We start from the raw sequence: 20,048 nt of genomic DNA, 5'->3' as shown, positions 1-20,048 counted from the left end.
TTCCCTCTCTGTTTTCTCTCACACTCCCTCTCTCTGTTTTCTCTCACACTCCCTCTCTCTCTGTTTTCTCTCTCTCTGTTTTCTCTCACACTCCCTCTCTCTCTGTTTTCTCTCACACTCCCTCTCTCTCTGTTTTCTCTCTCTCTGTTTTCTCTCTCACTCTCTGTTTTCTCTCTCTCTGTTTTCTCTCACACTCCCTCTCTCTCTGTTTTCTCTCACACTCCCTCTCTCTCTGTTTTCTCTCTCTCTGTTTTCTCTCACACTCCCTCTCTCTCTGTTTTCTCTCTCTCTGTTTTCTCTCACACTCCCTCTCTCTGTTTTCTCTCTCTCTGTTTTCTCTCACACTCCCTCTCTCTGTTTTCTCTCTCTCTGTTTTCTCTCACACTCCCTCTCTCTGTTTTCTCTCTCTCTGTTTTCTCTCACACTCCCTCTCTCTGTTTTCTCTCTCTCTGTTTTCTCTCACACTCCCTCTCTCTCTGCTCGCTGAGCCAATGGGTTGTTGAGGCGGGCGGGCCTCTTTATGCTAATGCGGGCGGCGCTGCTCCATTCTCCGTTCTGAGGTGAGCACCGGCCGCTATTAAGCGGCGGCCCGGGCGCTGGGAGACGGTGGCGGGGCTTTGCGGTGCTTTTAGGCGGCAGTGTGTGCTGTGGTAAGTGTGCTGGGTGCGGGCTGGCGGGGTTGGTAATGCGGTGCGGCCGCTCCCCCTCTCCCTCCTTCCCGCACTCTCTGCCTCTTAGTCGCTCCCAAAATGGCGGCGGCTGCGGCCCACCCGCCCGGGGCCGCGGGGGGGGGGAGGCGGTGGTGGTGGGAGGAGTGTCGGCGACCCGGCCCCGGGGCGCTGGGTGGGGGAGCGGAGGCTGCAGGGCGGGCGGCCGGCCGGACACCCGGGTGAGCTGACCCTCTCCCCGCAGCCCCGAGCCCGCCTCTCCTCCCGCTGCTCCCCGGGCCGCCGGTGGTACGGTCCGGCCCGGGCTGGATCACTGCGGCTCCGGGCGGGGGGGAAGCCGCGGCCCGGCCTCAGCGCTCACAGCTGCCGCCAGCCCCGCACCGGGAGCCCGCAGACACGGCCACAGCTTCCACTCTGAGCCCGCACAGGCCGCCCGCACAGGCCCGGGCCCGAACCCGCCGCCTCGGCCATTTCCTGAGTCCCCGCCGCCAGCGGGAGGTGGATTAGTCCGGCCCTGGCCGTTTGGAGCGGGGGGGGGGGGGGGGGTGGAGGCGATCCACTGATTGGATCCGGGATCCAGTGGAGGGATCCAGTCTCTGAACCAAGAGTCAACTGAGAGGAGCCAGTCTTTACCTCAGGGATCCAGTGAGGGGATCTGACACTGAATAAGAGGGTTAAGTGAGGGGGGTGAGGGTGAGGGGTTGTAAATGAGAATCTAATGAGGGTTTTAGTGATTCCCAAGAGGATTGAATTGATTGCAGTCAACCAAGTGGATCAGGGGAGCTGAGTGAGATTGAGTGAGGGGACCATACTGGAAATAGGACCCCCAGATATAGAAGTGGGCCATTTGGCCCATTGAGTTTGCTTTGCTATTCGATGACATATTGGTTGATATGATCATCCTAACCCCACTTTGTCCCCATAATCTTTGACTCTATTGTTGGTTAATCCATCTAACCTGCACATCTTGGGTTTATCTCAGGTTTGAACATACTTGATGATCCAGCCTGTTCGCTTCTCTGTGGTTAAAAAATTTCATGATTAACTCCCTTTCTCATCTCTCTCTTAAATGGATGATCCCTTACGCTGAGATTATGCCCTCTGGTCTGAGACTCTCCCACAAAGAGAAACAACTTCTCAGCACCTACCCTGTCAAGCCATCTGAGAATCCTATATGCTTGAATAAGGCTGCCTCTTGCTCTTTTAAACTCGAATGAGTACAGGCCCAACTTAATCTTAATCTACCTGGGATCAACGTAGAGAACCTTCCCTGGACTTGACTTCAATGCCAGTCTATTTTTCCCTAAGATAACCAAAACCGGTCACACTCCTGGGGGATGAAGCGATTGGGTGGGGATGAGGGGATTGTGGAATGGAAGGTGAGGAATGGTTGGAGGGAGTGAAGGAGAGTGTGAGGGGATATGGTTGGGGTGAGGAAAGTGGGAAAACACTGGGCTCAGCATTGAGCAAGATATGGCTGGAGTATGAGTAACAAAGTGACTGTGGGACCAATCATTAGCAGGATGATTGGCGTGAATGTTGGCAGAGAATTAGATTACCATTTTTGCACTTCACTCACTGCACAATGTAAACCTTGGAGTCACCCATATATAGGCACTCTCCTGTTTTTGTCTACGTGGTAAATTCATGTTTCTTATATCCACTGAAGATTTGCAACTGTCCTTGCCACTGTCTCTAAGTTATCAGATTGGTTGGCTGACATCCAGTACTGGATGAAGAGAAATTTCCTTCAACTAAGTATCAGGAGTATTGCAGCTATTTTCCTTGGTTCCTTTGACAAACTATTCCTTCACCCAAAGCTCTCACTGGCAAGTGTCTGATGCTGAATCATACCATTTGCAACATTGAAGTTGTATTTGATCCTGTGAGGACCTTTCAAACTGGTGCATCACCAAGAAGGTCTAATTTCACTTCCACAATACTGTCATGGCTCTACCCCCCAACCTCAGCTTTATCTGCGGTGAAACTGTTGTACGTGCCTTTGTTACTATTAGACTTGACAATTCCAGTGGATTTCTTGTATCCAAACTGATCAACTCTCCTTCACTCACTCATCCCTGTTTTCACTGACTGATACTGGCTCATAGTCCAGCTAAGTCTTGATTTTTGAAATTCTCACCCTTGTTTTCAAATCTCCATGGCCTTACCATCCCTGTCTCTCTATCCTTCTTTGACCCTACAACTGTCCTAACCTTTTTAATCTTTCACAGATGTTGTAGAAATCAAAGTTGTCATTGGTATAGAGATCTTGACTTTGTGGTTTGGGAACTGAGACTTTGTCGTCATTGTTTTGATGGATTCTTGTCTGTACGAACTCAAATTTTCAGTTGTTCCATTTATGGTAAATTTAGATGTAACTTACTCATGTACATAATGTGATGCATTATGGTTTCCAATCCTGTTTTCTTCTTAGTTGCTGATTGCTTTGGTGGGGGTGGGGGGGTGGGTGGTGAAGAAAATGTCATAAAGCATTGTGAGCATTTTTAAAACAAATACCACAAATACTGTCTTATTAGTGTGCCATGAATGACCTTACTTTGAGCTAACTCTGTTGATAGCCAAATATGCACTTGCTGTGAATCATCACTGGGTATTGATCAGGGTGATGTTCCCACTCTCAGGAAGCCTGATATTCTCTTGTCCTGATTTGGAATAGATTGTGGACCCATAGGTCTGTCGATCATCTCCTTTGCTCAAGAAAACGTCAGGGAAATCTTCTAGAACTGTCTGGAAAGGGAAAATGCGCAATTCTTTCCACAACTTAACTGCAGATTTCACTTCAATTTTTCATTGAGTCGGTGGAAGTATATTCTTTTGACAAGTGTGAATAGTTGTTCCATATGGATGCTTCAGGCTGGAGTTTAGGCTTGTGATTTCTTTAATATTGGATTAATAATTGGAAGTGAATAGTTTTTTAAAGTTTATTTATTAGTGTCACAAGTAGGCTTACAGTAACACTGCAATGAAGTTACTATGAAAATTCCCTAGTCGTCACACTCTGGTGCAGTGCCAGATTTAGGCATAAGCTAAATAAGCTACATCTTAGGGCCTCAGAATCCGTAGGGGCCTCACACAATTTCAGAAGGTTTACAATGAAGACAACCTTTAACAGCGAATACGAGAAAAGAAAAAGAGAGCACCAGCTTGAAGAGCAACTCAAAAAAATTCATTTGAAAATAATTTTTATTTTTCACTATAAATACCTTGATATTAAATAATTAAAAGGCATAATTATGTTTTCAATTTTTTTGTGGTGACTCAAGGTCCTGTTTTGGTATGCACCTTTGTGAGACCTTTTGGTGTAATTTTTTTAACAAAGGCCTCCAAGCTTTATATAGCTTAGATCCTCACCAAGTCTAAACCTGGCACTGCTCCAGCGCCTGTTTGGGAACACTGAGGGAGAATTTAGTATGGCCAATGCATCTAACCAGCACGTCTTTTGGACTGTTTGGAGGAATCCAGAGGAAATCCATGCAGACATGGAGGGAATAAGCTGACTCCGCACAGACAGTAAGCCAAGCCAGGAATCAAACCTGGGTCCCTGGTGCTGTAAGGCAATCGTGTTAACCATTCTGCCACCCTGAAGAAGGGCCTTTGCATTGGCTGGGAATCGAACTGGGCCTCCCATGTGGCAGGCAAGAATTCTACCACCGTGCTGAACCACCACTTTCATTCATCGAAACATAGAAACCCTATAATGCAGAAAGAGGCCATTTGGCCCACTGACGACAATCCCACCCAGGCCCTATTCCCATAACCCTACATTCACCCCACTAATCCCTATAACCCACACATCCCGGGACACTGAGGCAATTTAGCATAGCCGATACACCTAACCTGCACATCTTTGGATCTGAGATTGCCCTGCCTGATGATTTGGATGATGTCTCTTATTTCTTAATTGGGGAAATTGAGTGTCATGCATGATAGCAGGAGGTAATATGTGCAGTTTGAAGGATTTCATTAGGGCGGTTTTACTTGTCAATATGTATTTTTCTGTTGGTCTCGATTAATTTGATTGATCTCAAACATATATTAATTAAAAGAGATATCAGATCACACTTTCTCAGGGGGCATCCTGAAACGTCCCCTGCGCTGTATCTATTCTATGATTCAGTGTGATCACTGATTTGTTAGGAATCCAATCAGAAACACCAAGGTATATTAGAAAGTTAGATTAGACCCCAACTATTTTTTATTTTTGGCATTCATGTGAGGATAAAGTGTTTCACTCCAGGTATGATTCTATTGACACACTAGGAAGCTTTCATCAAAACAAACTTTATTTAGATTAACAGATTAACTATGACAAATAATTAGCGTAACTTTCACTAATTCAAGTACTTAAATATGACCGAGATAGTCTAGCAATTAAGAATTCTATCTCTTAGTTCCAACTTAAGCACTATTCTTCAAAGATTCCTCAAAGACTCTTCAAAAATTTTTTTTATTCATTTATGGGACATGGGCATTGCTGGCTGGCTAGCATTTATTGTCCATCCCTAGTTGCCTTGGAGTTCAGTTGAGTGTAAATCACATCGCTGTTGCTCTGGCGTCACATGTAGGCCAAACCAAGTAAGGACAGCAGATTTCCTTCCCTAAAAGTCAATAGTGAACTAGATGGGTTAGTCTGACAATTGACAATCATAGAATCAGAAACCCTACAGTGCAGAAAGAGGCCATTTGGCCCATCGAGTCTGCACCAACTACAATCCCACCCAAACCCTACCCCCATATCCCTACATATTTGCCCACTAATCCCTCCAACCTATGCATCTCGGGACTCTAAGGGGCAATTTTTAGCATGGCCAATCGACCTAACCGGCACACCTTTGGACAATGGTTTCATGGTCATCGGTAGATTCTTAATTCCATATTTTGTTTTATTGAATTCAAATTCCACCATCTGCTGTGGTCCCCAGAACATTAGCTGAGTTTCTGGATTAATAGTTTAGCGATAATACCACTAGGCCATCACCTCCCTGAGCCAAAACATTTTAGTCAGTAGTTAAACTGAGTTATTATCCTGCAGTCTCAGCATGGAGTTCCATCTTTTTTTTCAGACAAATTAACTCCTTGTCTCTTATCAAGAAACATGATATAACTATATTTCTTAAAGGTACAGTATCATCACAATTAGTGTGTGCAGAGGCATAGGGAATGGCATTAAGTCATAATGCTCACTTGGAGTGCTGGTACAGATGTGATTGACCAGTGGCCACCTTTTGCACCATAACAATTCTGAGATCTTGTGGACCTCACTGCTATTACCCCTTGCTTTGAGGAACACTGAGTGCTGCAAGAAGGAACCACCTGGCTTGCCATGTCCCAGTTCCATACCCCAGCCTTTTCATCCTAATTCTACAAATTAGTCCTCTTGACGTACATTCCCCATTGTCTTTTGAAAATGCTGTGAAACCCCATTGCCCTGTCGGGTAGTGCATTTCAGATATTAACAACCCCCCTGCAAAAGCAATTCTTCTCATTTCCCTTCTCGTTCTCTTATCAATTATTTTAAGTCTATGACCTATGGTTGCCAGCCTACTTGCCAGAAGAAATAGTTTCTCTGACTTTATAATAAAATCTCTTATAATGAGGGTGCTCAAAATTGGATTCACCCCCAACCTTTTCTCAAGAAAAATAATTCCAGTTTCTTAATTTCTCCATTAACTGAAATTCATCATCCCTAGTAAACTTTCTTTGTATCTTCTTCATGACTTTAAGATTCTTTTAAAAGTGTGATGACAAGAATTGCTTCCCCCAGCTGAGACCGAAAGACTTCCTTGATTTTTATATTTAGTGCCACTATTAACTAAGTATTCCACACACTTAGACATTATCAATTTGTCTTGCCACCTTGAAAGATTTGTCTGTTAACTCTATTGTCTCTTCTGAACAGATACCAATCCAACCCTTCATAAAGGTGTCCATTAACCCAGAATCAACTCGCTTATCTTTCTTACTCTCTAACGTTGTAGTTGTGATTTGGTGTCCCCTGATCAGACCTGTTTCATCCATGGAAATTAAGGTACAGGAAGAAATCATTTGACTTCTGGTCACTCTTCAGCTGCAAATTTCAACTGAAATCTCATTTCCCTGCCCTTTTCCATTTGACCTCATCTGCATTTTTTCAACAGCTGCTGAGTTCCAGTTTAAATATTGATGTTTTGGCTTCAGTTGCCATATAAGATGGTAAAGAATGCTATCTTTTCTTATTTTTTTCCAGTAATGTATGTCCTCTCTTCATATTCCAGAGGGAACAATCTTTTACTATTAATTTTGTACACTTGTATCATTACATTGAGAGTCTCCATTCCGTCACCTCTTGACCTTCTCTGCTTCTGATAACTGCATGACATTCAATAATTGTACACCACTTTCGAGAGAACATTCATTGTTGTCCAACAAGGGGCATACACGCGGTGGGTCATGTGAGGGCTGCTCTTGGATGTTTCGAGAGTAGCCTAGTGCTTCACGTCGTTAGTGTACGCTTAAACTGGACCAGCTGATGGGCAAAACGACAGCTCAGTGACTATCACTGTTTGCTGTGCTGATACATGGATTTGGGCCAGTGTCTGTGGGAGTTTGTGCATTCTCCCTGTGCTTGCGTGGGTTTTCTCCGGGTGCTCCGGTTTAGGGGAGATCTCATTGAGACATATAAGATGATGAATGGGATGGATAGGATAGAGGTGGAGAGACTCTTCCTGCTCAGAAAGGACAGTAGGACTAGGGGGCACAGCCTCAAGATAAAGGGGGGGGTGGTTTAGAACGGAGTTGAGGAGGAACTTCTTCACTCAAAGGGTGGTGAATCTCTGGAATTCTCTGCCCGTTGAAGTGGTGGAGGCTACCTCGCTAAATATTTTTAAGACGCGGGTTGATGGGTTTTTGATAAGAGAGGGGATTAAGGGTTATGGGGAGAGGGCGGGAATGTGGAACTGAGCCACGACAGATCAGCCATGATCTTATTGAATGGCGGGGCAGGCTCGAAGGGCTAGATGGCCTACTCCTGCTCCTATTTCTTATGTTCTTATGTCCCACACCCCAAAGATGTGCTCTTATAGGCTGATTGGTGTAACAAATTGTCCCTAAATTAGTCTCCCCTCAATCTGGTTTCCAATGTGGAGTGCCATAAGCGTATACAAGGGTCATGGGTGGAAGAGGGGACCCGCAATGTTAAAATGGCGCTGCAGGCTCGTTGGGCTGAAGGGCCTGTTTCCCGTGTTGTGTTGTACTTTGTTCAGGTGAATTGATTCAGCTGTACCTTTTCCATTGCTTTGAAATCCTTACCATAGCTGGATGCAATACTCTAAATTTAGCTGAAGATTTTGTACATGATTTGTATACTTGATGGTGGGTAGTGGTAGGGTCATGATAATGTCACTGGACAAGTAACCAGAAACTCGAGCTACAGCTGTGGGAAGACTGGTTCAAATCATGGCGTGCATGAAGATACTGTGCCTTTAAGAAATGTATTTAATCATATTTCTTTGCAGGATGTTTTGTCGGTATTGTGTTGTCTGTAGCCAGTGTCCTTTATTGTTACTGGAGCATGATATCATGTTCATTTTAATCTGAACTAATGCAGTATTCTGTGATTTTAATGGTCCCTTGGGATTACTGAGTGGAGCTTGATTTTGGGGGTGATTGACAGTTCATGACTGAAGGACAGCTATTTTCTACACAACATTTCAGTTTTAGTTTCATTTTCAGAAGTGGCTTGAAGTTGAGAGAGACAGCAGCTTTTTCCCTCTTCAGAGTTAGTTTCTGTTTTTGTGTGTGTGGCAGGGTTTGGAAGCTGCTAGATATTAAGATGACCTCTCTGAAGTTTGACTGTTTTGAGTATGTAAGCCTCTCAGGAAATTGCTGGCCTAGATTTCTGTCCATAGGAGTTACAAAGCTGAAAATCAAGCATCACATAAGCATACTTGTTTCTGTGCCCAGTCTGAAGAAGGGTATATGTTTGTGGAATGGTGTTTGAACTTGGAGCAACAGAGATAGTGCAACCCCCTAATAGCAAGCTGTCATGTAATTGGTAAAAGTTATGCTAATTTTTGTTGTATTTTAACTGTGCTTGTAAATAATCTTTGTTTGATAAAAGCTTCCAAGTGGGTCACTCAATTTGTACCTGGACTGAAATGCCTTCTGTTCACCTGTGCCAAAATCAAATGTAAAACTTAGGCCAACTTCGCAACACACTTGAGTCTTTGGCCTGGTTGTTAACATGTGGCAGCTGGTGAAATCTAAACTCAATTCATAAAAATCTAGAATTGGAAAGCTAGTTTCAGTAATGGTAACCCACTATCGTCATTGTAAAAACTTACTTGATTCTCTAATATCCTGCAGGGAAGGAAATCTGTTGTACTTGCCCACTCTGGCTTACGTGTAACTCCAGATCCATAGCAATGTGGTTGGCTTTTAACAACTCTGAAATGGCCTAACAATCCACTTAGTTCAAGGGCAATTAGGAATGGGCAATAAATGCTGCCCTTGCCAGTGATGCCCACATCCTATGGAAGTATAAATTAAAAAAAAATATCTTCTTGCTGATATATTTTCAGGGTTGGCATTCTGTGATCTCAGTGGGAATTCTTGGCCACTGACATTGAAATCCAGAAGTTGTGGGCACCATGCCCATTTCCCCATTTGAGTAGCTGCTGCTGAGGCCCCATACCGTCAGTTCAAGTCAGAAAACTACACTCTTATACTCACCAGGTACCTTCAAGATATAATCAGTAATCATTACCAAGTTGATTTCCTTTTTCATCTGCTATCAGTGAGGAGAAAAATATCCTCCAGTTGCTCAAAATTTATTCACAGACCAGGTGTCTTGTATAGATGGGGTGACGCAGGTCGATTGCTGCCTTATTCTGAGAGAATCGATCATTTTCTTTTAATCCATCAGCCAAGGACAAAATAGATTCTTTAGTGCTATCAGCCTGTGCTCACAGCAGTAGTTTGTGTAAAGTAATCCTTGAGTATCAACATGGGGTTTGTTCTGACTGATTAGCTTGTCTGGCTTGTTTTCTTTGATTTTTTTAAAATTTGAATTCACTATTTGAATTGCATTTTTATTTGTAGCCTCTGCTACTTGAGATTTTAGCCACCTGTCTAAGTGGAGTCAGCATTTCTCTATTCTTCATGGTTGGACTTGGCCCTATCCCACAATCCACTGTCCTGACACAGTAGGACGTTTCATTACCTGCTTCAACTTAGTTTTATTATATGTGTAAATTTGCAAAAGAGAATGTCCAGTGCGACCATCCCACACAACTTAGCACAGCTTACAAATATTAACTGTAGATGTGTTCCTTTCATCTACATTCTCATCCACTTCTATCTCCCATATCTCAGCTCACCTATGCAAGTGGCCCAAGTTTCTGAAAATCATCAATTTTAGTATCACTGTGTCATTAACAAGTATGAAGCTTTCATGGAGAAGGTAAATAGAGCACTGCTGGAGGATTTAACTTAGTTTCCCACACTCTGGTCATACTATAGGTTGGCTTCTGTAAAGAAGAGGAAATTGAATAAGTGATTGCAACAAAAGTTGAAACCTCAGCTGAAATAAATACTGATAGTGAGAAACATGAAGCACCTGCTGGCTTTGAAATTGAGATGCAAATATTTGTAGAAGGGACAAGGGATATCTGGGATCAGTGAGAAAACTAGGAAAAATAATGAGCATAATTTTCTAAACAAGATTAGGATTGAGGTGTATATACATAAGAACATAAGAAATAGGAGCAGGAGTAGGCCACCTAGCCCCTCGAGCCTGCCCGCCATTCAATAAGATCATGGCTGATCTGTCGTGGCTCAGTTCCACATTCCCGCCCTCTCCCCATAACCCTTAATCCCCTCACTTATCAAAAACCCATCAACCCGTGTCTTAAAAATATTGAGCGAGGCAGCCTCCACCACTTCAAGGGGCAGAGAATTCCAGAGATTCACCACCCTTTGAGTGAAGAAGCTCCTCCTCAACTCCGTTCTAAACCGCCCCCCTCTTTGTCCTGAGGCTGTGCCCTCTAGTCCTACTGTCCTTTCTGAGTGGGAAGAGTCTCTCCACCTCTATCCTCTCCATCCCATTCAACATCTTATACGTCTCAATGAGATCTCCCCTCATTCTTCTAAACTCTAACAAGTACGAGCCTAGTTTATTCAGCCTCTCCTCATAGCTCAACCCCCTCAACTCTGGTATCAGCCTAGTAAACCTCCTCTGCACTCCCTCCAAGGCCAAACATACACAAACATTCAAGCAAATTTGGTGAGTTAGTAATAACTCCAGAGGGGTGTGATGCAGTGCAAATAAGTTATTTTGGCTTGAATGGGTGAGAACCTAATTTAGCTAGTCATCATCATGATAGAAATCATAGAAACCTTACAGTACAGAAGGAGGCCATTCGGCCCATCGAGTCTGCACCGACCATAATCCCACCCAGTCTCTACCCCCATACTCCTACATATTTACCCACTATTCCCTCTAACCTACACATCTCAGGACACTAAGGGGCAATTTTAGCATGGCCAATCAATCTAACCCGCACATCTTTGGACTGTGGGAGGAAACAGGAGCACCCGGAGAAACCCATACAGACATGAGGAGAATGTGCAAACTCCACACAACCAGTGACCCAAGCTGGTAATCGAACCTAGAGGGATCTAGGTGTATGTGTACATAGAACATAGAACATTACAGCGCAGAACAGGCCCTTCGGCCCACGATGTTGCGCCGACCAGTTTTTTAAAAAAAAACACTGACCCACTAATCTAAACCAATCCCTTTTCGTCCATAAACCTATCCACAGATCTCTTAAACGCCCCCAAACTAGGTGCATTTACAACTGCAGCAGGCAGAGCATTCCAGTCCCTCACCACCCTCTGGGTAAAGAACCAACCCCTGACATCCGTCTTATAACTACCCCCCCTTAATTTAAAGCCATGCCCCCTCGTGCTAGCTTTCTCCATCCGAGGAAAAAGGCTGTCACTATCCACCCTATCTAAACCTCTAATCATCTTATACGTTTCAATAAGATCCCCTCTTAGTCTCCTTCTTTCCAGCGAAAACAACCCCAAATCCCTCACTCTCTCCTCATAGGACCTCCCCTCCGTACCAGGCAACATCCTGGTAAACCTCCTCTGCACCCTCTCCAAAGCCTCCACGTCCTTCCTGTAATGTGGGGACCAGAACTGCACACAGTACTCCAAGTGCGGCCGCACCAGAGTTGTGTACAGTTGCAACATGACGCTACGACTCCTAAATTCAATCCCTCTACCAATAAACGCCAAGACACCGTATGCCTTCTTAACAACCTTATCTACTTGATTCCCAACTTTCAGGGATCTATGTACACATACACCTAGATCCCTCTGCTCCTCCACACTATTCAAAGTCCTCCCGTTAGCCCTATACTCAACACATCTGTTACTCCTACCGAAATGAATTACCTCACACTTCTCCGCATTAAACTCCATCTTCCACCTCGCGGCCCAGCTCTGCAACCTGTCTAAGTCACCCTGCAAACTATGACACCCTTCCTCACAATCTACCACACCTCCGACTTTGGTGTCATCAGCAAACTTACTAATCCACCCAACTATACCCTCATCCAGATCATTAATAAAAATTACAAACAGCAGTGGCCCCAAAACAGATCCCTGAGGCACACCACTCGTAACCGAACTCCATGACGAATATTTACCATCAACCACCATCCTCTGTCTCCTATCTGCTAGCCAATTCCTGATCCAAGTACCTAGATTACCCCCAATCCCATACATCTGCATTTTCTGCAGAAGCCTACCATGGTGAACCTTATCAAATAGATCCCTGAAAGTTGGGAATCAAGTAGATAAGGTTGTTAGGAAGGCGTACGGTGTCTTGGCGTTTATTGGTAGGGGGATTGAATTTAGGAGCTGCAGCGTCATGTTGCAACTGTACAAAACTCTGGTGCGGCCGCACTTGGAGTATTGTGTGCAGTTCTGGTCCCCACATTATAGGAAGGATGTGGAGGCTTTGGAGAGGGTGCAGAGGAGGTTTACCAGGATGTTGCCTGGTATGGAGGGCAGGTCCTATGAGGAGAGACTGAGGGATTTGAGGTTGTTTTCGTTAGAAAGAAGGCGGCTAAGAGGGGACCTTATTGAAACATATAAGATGATTAGAGGTTTGGATAGGGTGGACAGTGATAACCTTTTTCCTCGGATGGAGAAAGCTAGCACGAGGGGGCATAGCTTTAAATTAAGGGGTGGTAGTTATAGGACGGATGTCAGAGGTAGGTTCTTTACCCAGAGGGTGGTGAGGGATTGGAATGCCCTGCCTGCTGCAGTTGTAAATGTGCCTAGTTTGGGGGCGTTTAAGAGATCCGTGGATAGGTTTATGGATGAAAAGGGATTGGTTTAGGTTAGAGGGTCATTGCTTTTTAATTGGTCGGCGCAACATCGTGGGCCGAAGGGCCTGTTCTGCGCTGTAATGTTCTATGTTCTAACCCAGGTCCCTGGAGATGTGAAACAGCAGTGCTAGCTACCGTGCCACCCTTAACATAATATAAAATGTTCAGGAGTCGTGACAGGAGGAAGAAGTCTGCTGTAATGCAAGATGTTCTGGTGCACAATTCATGCAGATAGCAATGAAATGGTACTTTTCTTAGTGTACATGACAGGTGAGTAGGAGGCAATTTGGCAGTCAGGTATATGTGGGCTCTTTCGTACATCCCTTGCCCTTTCCATGAAGGCAGAATTTTTTTTCTCCCCTTTAGCATCCCATGAAGGAATTAGTGTCATTGACAAGGTCTTTGTTGCACTTTGCTAATTGCCCTTGAGAAAGTGGTTGTAAATTTTTGCCTTGAGCCACTGCAGTCCATGTGAAGTAGGAACACTCAGTTTAGTTTGGGATAGAGTTCCAGGTTTTTGATCCAGCAATAGTGAATGAATGGCAACATGGTTCAAGTCACGGTTGTGTGTGGCTTGGATGGAAGCTTGCAGGTAGTGGTTCTTCCATGCTACCTTTATCCTTTTGGAAGTCCATATCGACTGCATTATGCCCATCAACATTCTGTATTCAAAAACTGAGTCAAGTTGGTTAAAGATGATTTTGCTTTTAACCAGTCCATGCTGGTTTTCCTTAAATAATCTCATCAAAGTTGCACTCAATTGTAAAAGCACAATACTGCACATACTAGAAACAAAAATGGAAAATCTCAGAATATCTGACACCATCTGTAGGAGAGAATGGAGCCAAAGTTTGAAAATTTGTCTCTATTCTCCTCAGATGCTGTCAGACCTCGTAGATCATAGAATCAACAGTGCAGAAGGAGGCCAATTGACCCATCAAGCCTGCATCGACAACAATTCCATCCACGTCGTGCCCTATCCCTGTAACCCCACATATTTACCTCCTTAATCCCCCTGACAAGGTGCAGTTTAGCATGGCCAATCAACCTAACCCACTCACATTTCGACAGTGGGAAGAAACTGGAGCACTTGGAGGAAAGTCATGCAGATGTGGGGAGAATATGTGGAGTTTGCACACAGTGATCCAAGGCCAGAATTGAACCTGGATCCCTGGTGCTGTGTGGTAGCAGTACTAGCCACTGCCACCGTGTAAGATGGGTGCAGGGTGTTGAGAGTGTGCATGGTGGATTACAGTGGGGGAACACGTTACGGAATTCTTTCTAACAGTCCTTCCTAGATCTCTTCATTGATAAGGAAATAAGCTTTGCTTGATTAAGTCGTTAGAAATAACTGATGAAAATAGGAGAACAATTGGGAGAGGGCAGCTTAACTAAATTACATTCAATGTAAAAGTAGAAAAGGATAATGAACAATTAATGCTAAGCATGCTGGACTGGAAAAAGGCCAAGTTCAGTGAGCTCGGAAAGGATCTGACCAAGATTGACAAGGCGGTAAAATTCAGCAAATGGGTTGATTCATCAGTGCTGAGGACCTTTCAGATCTGAAGTACAAAGTAGCTTTGTTGCCATATTTCATAAAGAATAAAGTTTTAACGCATCAAAGGAACAGTTGCATGTCTAAATAAAAGAATTAAAGCTAAACTGAAACCCAATTGGTAATACAGGAGCAAATCATGAGTAATGGGGGAAAAAAAGAAGTCTGACAAGATGCTGAGGAGGACAATGAAATAAGGCAACAATAAGGACTTGCGGGACAACAAGTCAGCCTGCTCAGAGACTGACCTGCTTGTGGAAGATGAACAAATGGTGAAGAATGAATAAATTTTATCTGGTGATGTGCAAATGTGGATGTCTTGAGGAGGTGGCTAGAAGGGAGGTTAACTGGTGGATTTTTGGAAGTGAATTTTGGATTTAATGTGTGAAACTTGATCTTTTGAAGAAGGCAATGAAGTGCAGCCATTGATCCTAATTTAGAAAATGGGCTATAGAAGATTTCGGATAGAAAATGTTATTTTACAGGTAACGACATTTTATTGCATTTGGGGACTAAAATAAATGGGGATTTTCAGTCTAAGAGTGTGGGACACTGTTCTGTCAGTGTCTGCTCTCATTAATTGTGGTGAGCTTTCGGACATGCTGAGAATAAGAAGTACTGTGTCAATGAAACTTTTTTATTTCTGATACTGTCTTACACAGACCGTGCTAAGAATATTGTGAAATTTTATGTAGTATGCATGGATAAAGAAATGCACTGGCACAAATTTAAGGGTAGGTCTGAATCATTGAGTTGGAAAAAGAAACTGAACACGCTCAAACTGTTATTGGGGTGTGGAGAAAGAAACTGGGTTAGGAGTGGACATTGAGATGCCAAGTTTTAAATGTACTGAATGAGAAAATTATGAAATTAACAACAAAAATTAAAACGGATACAAGCAACAATGATGCACAATTTCAGCACCATTCCCCCTGTGTGTTTTCCTTGCTGAGCATGCAGTCCACCACCTTAAACACCAAAAGAGAAAATGCTGGAAAACCTCAGCAGGTCTGGCAATATCTATAAGGAGAGAAAAGAGCTGATGTTTCGAGCCCAGACAACCCTTTGTCTTTTCATCGCCTTTAAATATCCTTCCCTATTACGCTGGTTACATTGCAGCTGATCAAGGCCTTTTTGACAGTACCTCCCAAACCTGCAACAACCATCTGCAGGTGCATGAAAAAACATTACATCCAAGTTCCCCTCCAATCCCCTTCACCCTGACTTGGATGTACGTCACTGTTCTTGCATTGTTATTCAGTCATAATCCTGGGATTCCCAACTAACGGTGTTGTTGGGGAGCACCTTTACCCCATGGAGTGCAGACTTTGAGAACCACATTTTTTCAGAGCAATTGAGGATAGGAAATGAATGCTGACTTGTCCACATCCCAGGAATTTTTTTAAAAAGCAGGAATGCAGATAGTGTAATTTTTATGAAGTAAACTCTTAATGAGTGATAAGAGATTAAGAAATGTGTTCTTAATGGTGACCACAAAGTACTGGATTGAACAGCTAGGAAGGACACAATCTAAATTACTTTGCTAATCTAGATGATGAGCTGAAATGAATGGGCTGATGTTTTTCTCATCACTTACACTTATCCTTCACCAGTTATTCTGTTCACCAACTGGTTTCCTCTTTTTCGTCTTCTGGTGATCCTTCATAACAATTCCAGGACTACTTTTGTTTGAGGTTATTTGCTCCATGTTTTTTATTCTAGAGTCTACTTGTATCCTTTTCATTTTATGCAAAATAAATGCATTAGTGTTTTGTATTCAGATCTTTTACTGTAAACATACAATTTTTATTGACATAATTGGACCATTGAGAAAGCATCAGAGTTCACATGAAAGCTACCACTTTGTGAGAACACCTTCTACATTTGTGAAAAAGAAAACTGTTCCTAAAGTTCCAGCTACCTATTTTTAATTTCCATTAATCCACCACTTAGACCCTGGTGTATTTACTGCCTGTTTAAGTCACCTGATCCTAACGGGATTCATCCTTGGTAACCTGCAGGAGTTGGGGTGGAAGTCGCAGAGGTGTTGACCACAATTTTTCAATTTTTCTAGGATATGGGAATAGTGTCAGATTGGAAATGTTGCACATCTTTTTAAAGAATGAAGCTGTCCAGTCAGCTAAGGTAAATGGTGGGTATTCTTAGGCTATTATCGAGACAAAATTAATTGTCATTTGAAAAGTACAGGCTGATAAAAGAAAGTAACAGTGGTTCAAGGCAAATAGCAATGAATGGTTTTTATTCCGAAAGAATGGATGATGTTCCTTGGGTGTCGCTTTTGAGATTGCTGTTTCTTTTCATATGTTTCAATGATCTGGAATTGGGTATAGATGTGAATTTGAAAATATGTAGAATTCTAATGCAGTAAACAGTGAGGAATATAGTATGAATTCAGAGGACACATTCTGGTGACATGGACGGACAGATATTGCACGAAATTTAGTGCAGAAAATTAAAGTGATGCATTATGGTTGTGAAAAATGAGGAAAGGTGATGTTAAATGGTACAAAAGCATAATGATCTACAAGTGTACATACATAAATGTTTGAAGATGGCCGAATGGGTGCTTGACTTCTTTTGTAGAACCACAAGGTACGAAAGCAAGCAAATTCTGCTAAAACGTTATGAAACACCGATTAGGCTTCCAGCAGGAAAATGTTTTAAAATACTGGGCACCACACTTTACAAGGAAGTCATGATTTTGATCAAACAGATTTTCAGATTCGAATACCCAACTGTCAAGCTTTTTGCTATTACATTCCTGCATTTACAGATCTGCAAAGTCACATCTTTGCCCTATTTTTATTAATCTGTCTTACCTGAATCATTCTCCAGTATATCTGTCACCTTGCTGCTTAAGACCAAAAAATGCAGATTTGAGCCATGTATTGTCACAGTTGGTTTAACCATTCGTTGTCAGATCTGGTTGGCTCACAGAAGACACTATTGGGTCCTGCTCACTACTCAGATATCAGCCTGGGATGTGAAGGTATTCGCAGCCTTGCTTCAGTACAAGCGATTGTTTTTTAAATTGCCCCCCTGCTGCTTCTTTCATCCTTTTCTCCACTAAAGTGCCAGGTGCTCGTGGATCTTTTGACTGCCTCTGCTTCCTTTTGAGATGAAAGTAAATTAATGCAGGAATCTGAAACAGTGAGCTCAACGCCACAGATGCTGTCAGACTTGCTGAGAGTTAGTTTTCTGTTCTTGTCTTTGTTTGCTTCCCTTCTACTCATCCACCAGGTCAATCTTGTACTGTTTTGAATTGACCTAGCCCTAAACTTTCATCTTTTTCTATTTCTACCCTATCTCTTGCCATGCTGTGTCCAAGCTCATCTCGTTCATGTGACTCGCCACCTGCCTCCATGACTCTATTCCACTTAAACCGCTGACTGCCCAACTTTCACATTTTCGTAGCCAGGTCAGCTAACATCAGATCCCTCTCCTTTAGTTGCTGTCCTCCCAATCAAAACTACTATCTTCACTGCTCTCTAAAATGCCCTCTTCATTCCTCTGTCTTTGCTAATCACTAGGCCACTGTCAGTTTAACTTTTCTCAAAAATCGTCGAATGCCCATGTCTTCCTCACCATTCTGCACTTGAATTCCTCTAAGCAGGTATTCTCCCTGCCACAGTAATGAAATGGCTTTCATCAAAATCATTGTACTGGTGGGATACTCCTCATCTGAAACTGTCTAACAAGGTTGACCAAGTTATCCTTGTGTTCTTAACAAAAAAAAGGCAACGTCACACCATTAAGTGGGTGTACAGTGGTGAGCCGGATAGCCAGATGCCATTTTCGTGAAGCTAACGGCAGAGTTTGAACACCTAAACTTTGAACTTCTGTCTTGACCACACATCTGCCCCTCTCCTGAAGCTGCTATTTGTAAAGAAAATGAGCACAATTAGCATTGTTATTTTGATAGCAAATTCTGACCCAGGATCTTTTTGTGTAGACCTGCTGTTAACAGACCATCCCCTACATTAATCTCAAATTCTTAAACTTCAGTATCAGCTGATTGATATATGCCATGGTTTGCTAGCTTCTGGTTTGTTCTTTTTCCTTTGATGTTCTGAAATGGCTGAATCATATTGAAGTAGAGTTGCATGTAGGTTGGCAGCTTTACAGTGCTGGATCCAGTTAACTTCATGAGTCTTGGAGCTGTTCCACCATGATGCACCATTGCAGATTGTAAAATCTTTCCTATCAGAAACATTCCTTGCTTATCAATAACAACCTGTATTTATAAAGTGTGAAACATTCCAAAGTGTTTCACAGGAGCATTTGAAAACACATGACGCTAATGCACAGAGATATTGGGTCAGATGACCAAAATCTTGGTGGAAGAGGAAGGTGATAAGGGTATCTTTGAGGAAAGTGAGGTAGAGAGCTGGGAAGGTGCAGAGAGGGAATTCCAGAGCTTAGGACCTAGGCTAATGAGGGCATGGACACTAATGGTGAAGCAGTGCAGCTCATTGCATTATTTTGTTCCTGTGAAGTGCATGAGATGTTTTTGTTGTAAAAAAAAATCAGCCTGTTTTAACCCTTATACGGTGGACAAATAACTTTGAGCAGACGTCTTATTAGTACAAACAATATTTATTTAAACCCGCACAATCAATAATCACCCACCCGACCAACAATAAGTTATCTTACAGAAATGCTAGAATTCAAGTACAATACAAGACCTTGACTTAACTGTGTGTGACTGACAAATACCCAAACAGATACTGGCCTTTATCTGTGTGCTGGTCTTGGTAGTTGTCTGCGTAGTCTGGTCCTTTAGTCTGGTGTGGTACCCTGGCTCTGATCTTCTTTCTTTCCTCCCTTCTCAGGTGTGGTGGCTCTCCGTCATTGTAGCTTGTTCGTGGGGGTCCGAGAGAGAGAGAGATTCCTGGTTGTGCAGCATCCTTTATACCCCATTTGGCTTCACGCCCTTTTTTTGGCCATTGCCAATCAATCGATCAGGACTTGATCACCCTGATCGATAAGAGTCCAATCAGGTGCTACCACACCGATCTCTGGGTGTGTCCCTGGCGGCCATGCCTGTATGTGTTGTAGGCACATAGGTCACATACCTTCCTCCTAAATAAGGATTCACGGTGCCTTTGCGTCTGGCACACCACCCAGTGTGATCAGAAAGTCTCTTTCATCCTGGAGATGGCCCATATCCTGTGTATTCACTCATCAGGGTTGCAGCCTGTTTGTCTGTCTTTAAACTGCAGCCTGTTGGTTTAGTTTCCTGCCCAGTTATCCCAGAGTGCTTTACAAAACGCCATTTTAAATGGCCTGTTTGGCTACATTTTATTACATTTAAAGGTACTACATAAATACGTAATCAAAGAGCTAGATTTTGAGTATCTGGGAGGAAGAGGCTCAGGATCTATGCAGCTGAAGGCATGG

At 43.2% G+C, this 20,048-nt stretch overlaps 1 protein-coding gene across 6 annotated transcripts in view; it reads left to right on the top strand.

Annotated features, from left to right (window-relative positions):
* Nucleotides 1-533: 533 nt before the first annotated feature.
* The window catches only part of prdm10 (PR domain containing 10), a 151,054-nt gene continuing 131,539 nt past the window's right edge, over nt 534-20,048 (top strand). For 4 of the 6 annotated variants that reach the window (XM_080214524.1, XM_080214527.1, XM_080214526.1 and 1 more), the window contains exon 1: nt 543-650. The gene's annotated coding sequence lies outside the window, so the exon portion shown is untranslated. Of the gene's footprint in view, nt 651-16,623; nt 16,780-20,048 lie in introns of those variants that run through there. The other 2 variants (XM_080214528.1, XM_080214529.1) reach the window with 2 other exon arrangements.

The sequence above is a fragment of the Carcharhinus amblyrhynchos genome, chromosome 29 (genome assembly GCF_965287045.1).
Source record: "Carcharhinus amblyrhynchos chromosome 29, sCarAmb.v2.hapA, whole genome shotgun sequence".
Lineage (NCBI taxonomy): Eukaryota > Metazoa > Chordata > Chondrichthyes > Carcharhiniformes > Carcharhinidae > Carcharhinus > Carcharhinus amblyrhynchos.
Note: the sequence above shows the minus strand (reverse complement) of the source record. Positions and strands in the feature narration are given on the sequence as shown.